Raw genomic sequence first — 13,474 nt, 5'->3', positions numbered from 1 at the left:
AGATTGACCGGCAGCATTATGAGCCATACATTAAAATCAGTTTCTTGAGGCAGCTCAAGAGAGTGTTTCCATTCCGATATTTGAAAGATGAATATGCTCCACTAATGAAATTGATCATGAAGTATTCCAGCTATGAGGGACGGTTCTCTCGTCTATATGCTTATCACATAAGGTTGCTCAAGCATTTCACGGTATGGATGATGAACATTCTATATTTCATTTGCCGGAATATAGAGAGGATGACCACACTTGTGCAACATAATACCCCTTAGCAGCAACTTCACAGTGTTTATCATTTTTCTCTAATTAAGATTTTGGTGGTTCATCAGCTTGGAGTACAGGGCATCACTTGGGATGATTTCATCTCTCATGACTTCTTAAGAGCTTCACAAGAATTATCAGAGGTCAAGCATGAGATAGGTGGTCCTTCTCATCAGTATGAGTGCCATGAGACCGCTAGTGTGCCGTAGTCATCACATATCAGAGGGGCACCAAACATTTGTTTGCAGCAGCAAAGCGAGTGTTATCTCCACCCAGGGTGGAAGGGGCCTCGCTTCCTCCATCATCATCATAGGTACAGGACAAAGGCAAGAGGCCAATGTAGGATGAGGGGCTTTCATGTGAGCCTTGAGGTGAAAGAGAGACCAAATTCATTCTCATTCATGATGATGATACAGATACGGACCCACAAAGTGCCAAACTTAGGGAGATCATCCAGGAGCAGCAAACAGAGATCCAAGCATTATCCCTTGACTTGGAGAGAGCTAAGTGGACTATGAAATACTTGGAGCAGAGGAACAAATAGCTGGAAGATTAGCAAGCTATCATGGAGTTACAAAACATCCACGAGAATCGCCAAGCTGCACAAAGGAGAAGGGTTGAGCTCACTTCATTGGAGCAAGAGATTTATGATGATCGGGAGTCTAATCTCGAGAGATTCAACATTCACTTAGAGAGACTATTGGAAAAGGCTGATAAGAAAGATGCATTGCTGAGACACATGGCTTTTCACTACATGGCACAGAACAAGGTCTGCAAGGCACGAATCAGGAATTTAAAGGCAAAATTGAGGAAGGTAATAAGGAAGAAAAAGAGGAAAAGGGAGCTTGATCATCTTCAGATATTGGCCAAAGCCTCTTTAGCCCAGCATGACACTTAATGAAGAAGCTCCAGCCCAAATTTCAAGAAATTTGGGGCATTTTTGACATTTTGACAAATTTTGGCATAAAAAACAGGGTTTTTCTCCCTATGCGCCGCGCCACGTGGCGCGCGCTTTTGCTAGGGAGCTCAAAATTGCAAAAAGTTTACATCATTGGATTTGACATGAAAAATCATGACTTCTGGTGCATAGCCAAGAAGTTTTAGCAAGTTTTGAGTCCTCAAGAGGCCAAAAACACTTCAAAAAATGACCTCACTGCCCCTATTTTGACACACAGGAAGCAGTCTTGGGAGATTGAAGTTTTGGAGGGTCAAATGACATCCAAATTTAGAAATTCCACTTGGGTTAGAAAGTAGAAAGGTAGGGATTTCCAACAAGCACACTTGGGCTCAATTTTGACTTCGGAAAGTGCCTCAAAATCAGCTCCAAAGTGGCGTGACGCATAGATAATCAGGCGTGGCGCATAGAGGATTTTTGCCTATTTTTCACTGTTCATCGTAGAAATTCGGCCAGTTTGACTAGTTTTTATTCTTGATGTAATTTTTGATCTATATCGATGTAATTGGATAAACATGATGTAATTTTGGCACTTATTTACTTGTTCTAGAGGATTCATTCACTAAAAAGTGAAAATTTAATGAATGAATCAGTTTCTGTAGAAATTTTGAATAATAAACACATATTCAACAGAGATTATCCCGATTATACACTATTGCGGAATACATGCATAATACATAACCTCCTCTACGTTGATCATCAATTTAGCAGCATTAAAATCAATGAAACATCAATCACATGCACACATTAACACAGTATGTAACCCGGGGAAAGCTTACAGCTAAAAACCCCACACTATCTATATATTAATGATTGAGAACATGTAACATTACATAGTACAATACTCCTCACAAGTATCCAGCACTATCTCCACCTGTTACACACAATACAGCTTAGATATGATCTCCAAATCTCCCCCGTTGCTTTGCTTGCCTCCACTGCACAATCCTACAAGAGAATGAATTGATGAATGGCTGATCCAAACTCCTATTTACCTTGTGAAAATCACTCACACTAGAAATCACATGAGCACAAGCTATTCTACTGGGCATATGTTGTGCAATTATCATGGGCATACTCAATACATTGCTTGTGCAAGACCTCATGCACAACTATAGTCACAACTGATAGCAATCTCAACCTCTAACACCTGCCTCCACTGAACTGTACATGCATTGAGTTAACTGATGTATTCTTTAGTTGCATTATGAGTTAATAATTAGTGAATTAATTAATAACTAATTCACACAACTCATCACTTATTCTATTGGCTAGTTAGACTAAATACAACTAGTTCAACTAAGTCAAACTGAACACAACTCCATCAACTCCACATCCAACTCCACCAAACTCAACCACATGAGTTCTAACTGATGTCCTTCATGCAATAGCTCAACTGACCCACAAAGAAAGTGTATTTCCTTCTGACATCTACATGTGCCACATCTGCAGCTCACCAAGAGGATAAGATAAAGTTTATAGTCTAAATATTATTATGAGACAATAATATTTGACTTTTCTATTTTTGACTAGCAGTCTAAAAATAGACTCTGATCACTCCTGCTGTGATCCAAAAATAGAAGTCCATCTATTTTTCCCAACATGACCAATCATCCATAAACACCAAACTGCAACTCATAGACCATGATCCATATGTCTAAAAATAGACATAGTCTAAAAATAGACTTTGCGCCAAAACTTGCCTGCGGGACCACTTAGTGAAGGCGACTCCTTTCCACTAAGCTCCATCATCTTGTTGCATTCTCAACAAGCATTTCTTGTTGTACACTTTTCAACACTCCCTCTCAACAAGAAAGGCTTCCTCTCAAACCCGATCCTGTAACTCTAGAATGTTCTGCATGCAACACATGTGCCCGGTCCACTTTGCTCCAACAACACTTGGAACAAAAACACTCCCAACTGACCACTATGTTGGGCTAGGAACATACTCTCATGCTGAAGCTCTACTTGCTGCTGACAAGTGATCCCTCTCTGACATCTGTGCTACTACAACATCTCCATGCATCTCGCACCATTGCACACCTCTCTGTGCCACCTAGCACTGTGCAAAACACTTGTGCCTCTCACATTGCTGCAGCCTGCATGTTATGCGCTATCCTGGGATTCCCTGCACTATCGCTCTCTCTACCGCTCCATCTGCATCTGTCTCTACCTAATCATTCAATTCCTACTACTACACATTAGGGCTCCCGTAGCAAGGTCTCATCCAAGAGGTTGGGTACCTCAAGGATCCTGCCCCTCCTCCTTGGAACGATCACTCTATAGCACCCCACCTCCTACCTGGAGGTATGGATGCATGTGATCCCTCAGCCCGCCTGGCTCGGAGTTTCCCCCTACTGGACGTCTCTGCATGAGTAGATGCCTCTACTTGATCTGCACTCAGCTTCACTTGTTGTGGCTGCTCCAGAACCTCCTGAAGCTGCTGCACCAATTGTGGCTCCTCCACAATCGTCTCAGACTTCTTCTGACTCTACATGTTGAGAGGTAATATACACTCCCTCTCAACCACCAAGTCTCCATCAGTTGCCTTGCTACTCAAGGCTTTTCATGCATCTTGAACCTCAAGAGCATACAGGTTCTTGACCCGTGAACCAATCTGCTTCACCTATCTAGTGATGATGTGTCTAAGGAAAACCTTTCCCTTACTGAAGACTACATTGTAGCCTCCAGCATCGCGATTGACACCAAGTTTCTCTTCAGTCCTAGTACATACTTGACATCGGTCAAGGTAAGGCAAGCTCCATGTTGCCTCTGAAAAATAACTGTGCCTACACCTGAGACACTATACTTCTCATCATTACACATCGCTATGAGTATCTGGAGATCTTTCTCCTCCAAAGTACTGAACAAACTTTTGTCACCGGTCATGTGGAAAGAAGCTCCACTGTCAAGAAACCAACCACTTCCCCCCATGGATGAAACCATGCATGCGAAGAGTGTGAAATCCAACTCAAACTGTGAAGCAAGTGCCTCACCTTCAGATCCTTCCCCGGATCCCTTCTTGGACTTCTTCTTTGGGCAATTAGTAGCATAATGGCCCAACTCATGACAACGAAAGCATTGCACCTTTGACTTGTCAAACTTCTTCCCATCATTGGAAGAATTGGATTCAGAAAGAGAAACCTTCCCCTTCCCCTTATTTTCCTTACTCGCTAAGGCACATTTCTCCTCATCATGCATAGATGAAGAACTGTCTCTGGTGCGCCGTCTAATCTCCTCTTGGAAAAGATCTGACCAAAGTCTCTCCCATCCTGGCAATTTCTCCCTTCCATTCACCAAGTCCTGGTAGCTATGCCAACTCTTAGGAAGGCCAAGGAGTGCTAGACTCACCATATCCTCATCCTCAATAGTTACCCCCACACTTCCCAGCTCATCTCGGCATTGGGTGAACTTCGTGAGATACTGGGGCATACTGTCTCCATTCTCACACCTAATGTTTCTAAGTTTATCCTTGAGCGCCAACTTCCTTTGGTCGCTCTTGCTTTGGAATAATTTTATCAACGTTTTCCACATCAAATATGGAGAAGCCTTTCCATGGAGGCTGGACACAATGTGATCCCTCACGCCCTCCAACAGAATCCTTCAACACTTTGCTGTCTTCTTTTGCCAATCCCTGACTTCAGCAGCATCAGTAGGTTTTGGGACATCCGCATCTATGAACTCCTTCAACTCAATATCATCTAACACCACCTCCATCCTATCCTTCCAAGAAATATAGTTCGAGCTGCCCTCAAGGGCATACTCCAATCAAAATCCGTTGAAAGACATTTCAACTTTGACACCAAGAAAACACTGCTGCAAATTTGAATTCCACCAGCTCAAAAAACTCAACCGCTTCTGATCTAAAAATTCGTGAGAACAAAGTATTTCTTGTACAGAGATCGACTGTATGGGCTTTTACTGGATATCTCAACTTCCAAAGGAAGGATGAATCCAGAAGCTACCTGGCCCGATTACAGAATCTGCCTGAAGAAATAAAATGTAAACACTTTCTGAATAATAGATCTGATGATCAACTCTGATACTTGTAGAAATTTTTCTACAAATAAACTAGCTCTGATACCATGTAGAAATTTTGAATAATAAACACATATTCAATAGCGATTATCCTGATTATACACTATTGTGGAATACATGCATAATACATAACCTCCTCTACGCTAATCATCAATTTAGCAGCAATAAAATCAATGAAACATCAATCGCATGCACACATTAACACAGTATGTAACCTAGGGAAAGATTACAGCTGAAGACCCCACACTATCTGTATATTAATGATTGAGAACATGTAACATTACATAGTACAATACTCCTCATAAGTATCCAGCACTATCTCCACCTGTTACACATAATACAACTCAAATCTGATCTCCAAATCTCCCCCGTTGCTTTGCTTGCCTCCACTGCACAATCCTACAAGAGAATGAATTGATGAATGGCTGATCCAAACTCCTATTTACCTTGTTAAAATCACTCACACTGGAAATCATGTGAGCACAGGCTATTCTATTGGGCATATGTTGTGCAATTATCATGGGCATACTCAATACATTGCTTGTGCAAGACCTCATGCACAACTATAGTCACAACTAATAGCAATCTCAACCTCTAACACCTATCTCCACTGAACTGTACATGCACTGAGTTAACTGATGTATTCTTTAGTTGCATTATGAGTTAATAATTAGTGAATTAATTAATATCTAATTCACACAACTCATGACTTAGTCTATTGGCCAGTTAGACTAAATACAACTAGTTCAACTAAGTCAAACTGAACACAACTCCATCAACTCCACATCCAACTCCACCAAACTCAACCACATGAGTTTTAACTGATGTCCTGCATGCAATAGCTCAACTGACCTAAAAAGAAAGCGTATTTCTTTCTGACATCTGCATGTGCCACATCTGTAGCTCAAACTGAAGTGCTCCAAGAGGATAAGATAAAGTTTATAGTCTAAATATTATTATGAGACAATAATATTTGACTTTTCTATTTTTGACTAGCAGTCTAAAAATAGACTTTGATCACTCCTACTATGATCCAAAAATAGAAGTCCATCTATTTTTCCCAACATGACCAATCATCCATAAACACCAAACTGCAACTCATAGACCATGATCCATATGTCTAAAAATAGACATAGTCTAAAAATAGACTTTGCGCCAAAACTTGCCTACAGGACCACTTAGTGAAGGCGACTCCTTTCCACTAAGCTCCATCATCTTGTTGCATTCTCAACAAGCATTTCTTGTTGCACACTTTTCAACAATTTCCTACCTTATAGAGGCAAGTTGTTTTGATTGCCTAGATTTTAGTGCTTTGTTTAGAATTGGTTGAAACAACTCCTAGAATGATGAGCTCGACCCCTAGAGGCAAGGGAATGGGTTGGGCTAGTCTATATCATGTAATTCCTAAGTCATTTTCAGGGTTGGACACTAGGGATTGCTTTGGATATCATTGTACATTCTATCTCTGCATTTTTGGCTAAGGAAAGACCAGGGTTTTGCAACACTATTTGGGATCCATGTGGCTTTATGTTTTGATGGTGTTCTTATCTAAGTAATTGTAAGTTCATTAGTGTTATGTGTATCATTTTCCTATCTCTTCTTATGAATTTGAACAAATGAGTGATTAAGGTAGAATCCATTAAATGCTATGCTCTGCCTTTGAATTTGTTTAAATTTCCATGTTTTCATATGTTTAAGGAGAATTCTTGAGACTCTCTTTCTCTCCTTAGCTCCTCACCTGTCTGATCTATCTATTCACTCAATTTAAAGCATCAAAATGATTGCCTTCCTTGCCCCAATCAGAACTCTGCAGAAACTGTGCCTCATCCCCGAGCCCAATTTGCCTTTCCCTGTTTCCAGCACAAAACCCCCAAAAATTTAAATCAAATCCTTTGCACTTCATACCTAGCCTAAAATTAGTTTGTTTTTCAGTCATCTCCAGCCCCACTGGTTATCTTTTGCTGAGATTTACCTAAAGAGAACCCTCTCCTGTCCTCGTAGGGCTAGCTACGAGGCTGAGTGTGGTTTGATGTGGACCTAGAACCTTGTCTTTTCAGCCTGAGGCAAATCTAGGCTCTAACAGGTGGCATTGACCTGACCGACTTAGATTTGATCACTTTTGATCTTGATAATCATGTACTGAGACTAACTCACCAGATTGCCTTCCTCATTCAAGTCATCATCAATTCTAAGAATATTCACCGCACGGTTATTGATGAAGGAACTTCCACCTGAATTATGTCTATTTCTTGTTGGAATTGGTTCTCCGACCCTGAGTCAGCCTCCCAATACCTTGGAAGCCTTCGATGGGAGAGATTCCCTTCCTTACGGTATCCTCCCGCGTTTGCCTATTACCTTGGAAGGAAAGAGAGTTGAAGTTGAGGTCAAAGTTGTCGATGCGAATTTAACTTACAACCTCCTCTTAGGACGAAGCTGGAAATATGCCATGCGAGTTGTGGCTTCATCTCTATTTCGTGTCCTTCGTTTTCCCCATCAAGGGAAAATTTCCACGGTAGACCAGTTGTCCTTGTTTGCTTCTTCCTCTTCTGATAGCAACGTGCCTTTTGTGGAGCATACCTCGGTTCCATATGAGAGTGTGGGTGCTAGAATTTTTAAAGATCTTGCCCTTATGGGTATTTTTTCACTCCCACCTCCCAACATTGCTCCCATTAATATGATCTTTTTCCATCCTGATCCTTGGATCCTTCCTCCTATTGATCAGGTAGGATCTTGGGGCGATATCATGCCATTGAGTCCTGCCGAGCTCAACTATGTCGAAATTGTTTCTGTATCGGCTTCATCTTCCAAACCTACTCCTTCGAGCAGGGCTCTTGACACGTATATACAACACCCTTGGCTTGGAGATAACACTTCTTCAGATCCCTTACAAGAAATCTTTCTTTCCGATGAAGCGATCATCGAGACTATGTCTTTTGAGGAACCTTCTTCGTTTGATCATCACCATTGTTCCTCGTTTCTCCCTAGCCATGGGGCTATGATTACTTGTCTTGAGTAGTTTGCTTCCTGTGTCCCCTCCCAACCCCTTCAAACACCTATTCAAATTCATCAAGTTTTCTCTGAAGGCAATATGGGGAACATTATGCAAATCATACCTATCGACATCTTTGTTAAACCAGGGGTTGTCAAGCATATTCATATCAGAGTAACCTATACTCCAGAGGATATTCAACTTTATACCAATCTTTTTAGAGAATTTCATGATGTTTTTGCTTGGTCATACGAAGAGATGCTTGGCATTGATCCTAGCATCGTGGTGCATGAAATACCTACATATCTAGGTGCTAAACTTGTTCGACAATGTTTACGCCCCGTGCACCCCCGAAAGGCTGCCGCTATTAAAGTAGAAGTTGAAAAACTTCTTAAAGCTGGGTTTATTTACCCTATAACGCTCACTGATTGGGTTTCTAATATTGTCCCTGTGACCAAGAAGCAGGGCACTATTAGGGTTTGTGTTGATTATAACAACATTAATCGTGCCTGTCCCAAAGATAATTACCCTATGCCTTTCATTGACTAGGTCATTGATGATTACGCTAGAAGTGAGATTTATTCGTTTATGGACGGCTTTTCTGGTTACAACCAAATCAATATATCACCTACGGATCAACACAAAACCACCTTTATCTGCCTGTGGGGTACCTTCGCCTATAAGAAGCTCCCTTTCGGTCTCAAAAATTCCAATGCTACCTTCCAATGTGCAATGCCTTATGCGTTCCATGATATTCGTCACATTGTGTAGCCTTATTTGGATGACCTTCCAACTCATTCAGCAAAGCGCCATGACCATCCAAATCACCTTCGCGAAATTTTTCTTCGCTGTCGACACTAGCGTATCCATCTTAATTTGCATAAATGTGTCTTCTACGTTGAATTCGGTAGAATTCTTGGGTTTGTCGTCTCCAAAGAGGGCATCCGCCTGGATCCCCTCAAGGTTGAAGCCATTTTGAATCTTCCTCCTCCTACTTCTTTGCAACAATTGCAGAGTTTGCAGGGTAAAGAAAAAATTTTACACCATTTTATTCTAAACTATGCTGAAGTTGCCAAAGGCTATTCATGATTATTGAAGTGGGATACCTTGTTTGTCTGGGATGTTGCTGCACAAGAGTCATTCGAGAAATCCAAGGTGCTCCTTGTTTCTGCTTAGTTGTTACGTCTGCCTAATTATCACCGCGACTATACTCTTTATCTATCCACCGCTGATAGCACCATCGGCATAGTTCTAGTTCAAGACGATGATGATGGTACCGAGCATGTTGTCTATTATCTCAGTCACAATCTACTTGACACAGAAACTCAATATGCATATGTTGAGAAGTTGGCATTGGCAGTCGTTCATGCCATCCAACGTTTCCACCATTATATACTATTGCACACAACGACAGTGATTTCTGACTGCAACCCAATGACATACATCTTGTCATGTCAGTTGTTGGGGGTCAAATACTTGAAATGGATTGTCATCCTTCAAGAGTTTTACTTGGAGTTTACTACGGCCAAGTCTAAGAAATCCCTTGTTTTCACCGAATTACTTTGCTCACTACCATCCGCTACCACACCCTCTCGATTAAAGGACCATATTCCGGACGAGTCTTTGTTCTTGATCAACACCCTCAATCCCTAGTATAGGGATATTATTGTCTACCTTCGAACGTCTTCCTTTCGTCTTGATTTGTCCAAGGATGTTGGGCGATGTATTTGCCATCATTCTCAGCCTTATCGCAATATCGGGGACACCCTGTATCATCTCGGCGTTGACTTTGTTCTCTGCCATTGTCTAACGTTTGAGGAAGTAGAACGAGTTCTGAATGACTGCCACTCTGGCGCATGTGGTGGTCATATGTCCGGGTATGATACTGCTCAAAAGATCCTCCGCGCTGGTTATTTTTGGCCATCTATTTTTAAGGATTGCATTCTCATCATCTGTTCTTGTCACGCATGCCAAATCTACAAACGGAAGAGGCATGTGCCTCCCTCTCCATTACACCCTATCATTACCATCGACCCTTTTGCCAAATGGGGCATTGATTATATGACCTGTAACCTTCATTTGGCCGAGGGCATGCCTATATCATCGTTGCCATAGATTATTTCATGAAATGGGCTGAGGCGATGCCTACATTATCTAATGACAGTAAGATAGTGGTGTTATCGGGAAAACTAGTGTCTATTCAGAGCTGCTAGTCCCACTAAGATGGGTAGCTATCTTAGAAACAAACAATTTAAAGTAACTTGTGTTTTCCTTTATGAGAGATAGATGAGAGAGAAGTAGAGAGTACCAACCTTAGTCTTTTGCCTGGCTCCTTACTTGTTTCCTCTCTCCTTTGATAGAGCTTCACCACTCCTTTCTCACTTGTCTCGCTTCAAAGAACACCTATAGAATCAAAGCATCAAAATACCATCAAAGCATAGAGATCTATAACCATAAATAATGCAGAATCAGATGTACATTAACCATACAAATTCATACACAAATACAAGATTTAGAAATATACAAGTATATGGAGGAAAATTCAAATAGCTTTATTGATAGAAGTAGTAGAATAGAGGATTACAACCCAACTGTCTGATCTAGCATCATCCTCCCAGCATGAAAGCCCTCTTCACCTCATAAAAAGCAAGATCACCCAACAATACAATGTCTCAAAGAGAAACCAACAACACTTCCTTACAATTTACAAAATTCCTGCCTCTGGATCTCTAGGATGAGGGATATATATATATATATATATATATATATATATATATATATATATATATATATATATATATATATATATATATATATATATATATATATATATCTGATCTAGCATCATCCTCCCAGCATGAAAGGCCTCTTCACCTCATAAAAAACAAGATCACCCAACAATACAATGTCTCAAAGAGAAACCAACAACACTTCCTTACAATTTACAAAATTCCTGCCTCTGGATCTCTAGGATGAGGGATCCATATATATATATATATATATATATATATATAAATATATATATAATATAATATATATATATATATATATATATATATATATATATATATATATATATATATATATATATATATATATATATATATATATATATATATATATATATATATATATATATATATTTACAGGGGGGTGAGTCAGCTTATGGGATTTTGATTAGTGTCATTTCACTGATAGTTCTTGGTTCCACTTGGAGATTTCATGATCTCTTACTCATCCCTGGGCGAATTCAGAGAGGCAAGTGTCATATGAGTAGTTTCTAGAAGATTATTTGAGTTTCCACCTAGCAAACTGCCTCTGCCGTTTGTCTGCTCTCTCTCATTGCACCCTATAGAAGGGATTTTCAGTATGCATCACACCCTTTGTGTGTAGCAGGGAGATGCATCACACCCTTAGCTTGGAGTAGTTTGTATGGTCTAGTTTTGACCAGTTCTAAGCAGTTTTTCAGGGAGAACTTCTGGGAAATGATGTAATCAGTTGACCAAACAACACTTTTAGGGGTTTGAGAGACCTTGGTTTATTTACATATGTGATTGGGGTTGCGGTGCCCAAATATGTCTATAACAGTTGCCCCTAAAGCATGAGGTCGTAAATCTTCTGATGTCAGGTGAAATGCTTTATCATGAGGATCCGAGGTTTTTCAAACTGGAAGGTGACCTGTAATAAGATACAATACAATACATTATCTTCATAATATTTTCATGATCTATCTGAGGCGGGCATTACCATGCTTGGATTTATAAATTCATTTTCATGTACATAGGATATACAATTGTCTGTGTGGCAGACTGATGATTTTGGTAGAGCCATCATCCCTTAGCTTGGATGATTATCTGTGCAGCTATGATGTACATATGATGTTTTTATTTTCCTGAATATATCGTAGCTCGGATGGATGAAACTAGATCCAGGGTCTTTAAACTCGTTCAATCTTTGCCCGAAGTACAAGTCAATCCATGTGAAAAGATGTTCTGATGTCGAACATGGAAATACATCACTAGATTACCAGCCAATGATGTAAGCTGTTAACAGGTGCGAGAGGAATCACTGATAATGACGATGACCCTCAAGGTACTGTAGTACAATTCACGTGGTGTGAATACATGAGTCGATGTCAAACACCACGCAAAATATTTCGGTCAAAGGCCATTGATGTAAACCTGTCGCCAAAAGTGAGAAACTTGCCATTGAGGCATGCAAGCTTCAAAGTACTGAAAGGGTTGTTCCTAAGTCAACTTCTTGGATAATGAGCTGATGTTGACAAGAGGTGACCCGTCGTAGGAGGGCTTTAATGAATCCCACATCTACAACACAGAACGGAGCAAATGATTTTGTGGAGGTGAAAACGATTTGATGATACAAGGTTCAGGGTGGTGGTCATGAAAGAATGGAGCATTAAGGTATTGTAGCGGATGAGGCGTTAGCTAGGTTGGTGAATTCTCTGAGTGACTTCTATTGAACATATTAGTGACACTGGAATGGATTGGTAGTGTTAACCCCAAAATGGATGGTACAGAGGACCAATGGTGATATGACCGGTGAACGGAATAACCCGACCCGACTCAATCATGGTGATGGAGTGAAAGTGTCATGTTCAAGAGCGACCTGCTACCAATGAAGTTCTTCAAGTTTTCTTCCCTTTTTCCCCAGTCATTTCTGACCAGTACCTCTTTATTTTATCAAGCTTGAGGATGATAACATATGCTTGTTCTATAATTTTCCCTTCGGGCAAACCTGTTGCTATGTTTTAGCGAGCCTAGAGACAGTGAAACTCGCTCTTGTCTGCGTGGACAATTTTGTCACTATTGTTTTAATGAGTTTAATGACAAATTTAACTCAGTCCTTTTCAGTTTTAGAGAGTCTAAAAAGAGATGGAAAGGAAACTCCGGTAGTCCTCTTTTGTAGTATAATCCCTTAAGTCCGAAAAAGTATAAAATAATATGAAAGGGATGACTTTTCGATAGTTTTAATGAGTCGAACATGAAAAGCGCTCGATATTTTTGTGTAATGATCCCTCAGGTCCAAAAATATTAAAATATAAAGGAGGGATGGCATTTCCAATCACTTTAACGAGCTGGAGAGGCCAATTGCTCGGCAATCTTTTCATATTTTACGAGTCTAAAAAGAGCTTAAAGGAGACTCGTTTTTTGAGGAACGAGTGATGTTTTTGGATAGCAACTGGTTCTAGGTAAGGTTTGGAACTTTTCAAT

The sequence above is a fragment of the Pinus tabuliformis genome, chromosome 7 (assembly GCF_031772625.1).
Source record: "Pinus tabuliformis cultivar Carrire ecotype Pingquan chromosome 7, CPIR1, whole genome shotgun sequence".
NCBI classification, from domain to species: domain Eukaryota; kingdom Viridiplantae; phylum Streptophyta; class Pinopsida; order Pinales; family Pinaceae; genus Pinus; species Pinus tabuliformis.
This window is presented reverse-complemented; position numbering follows the sequence as displayed.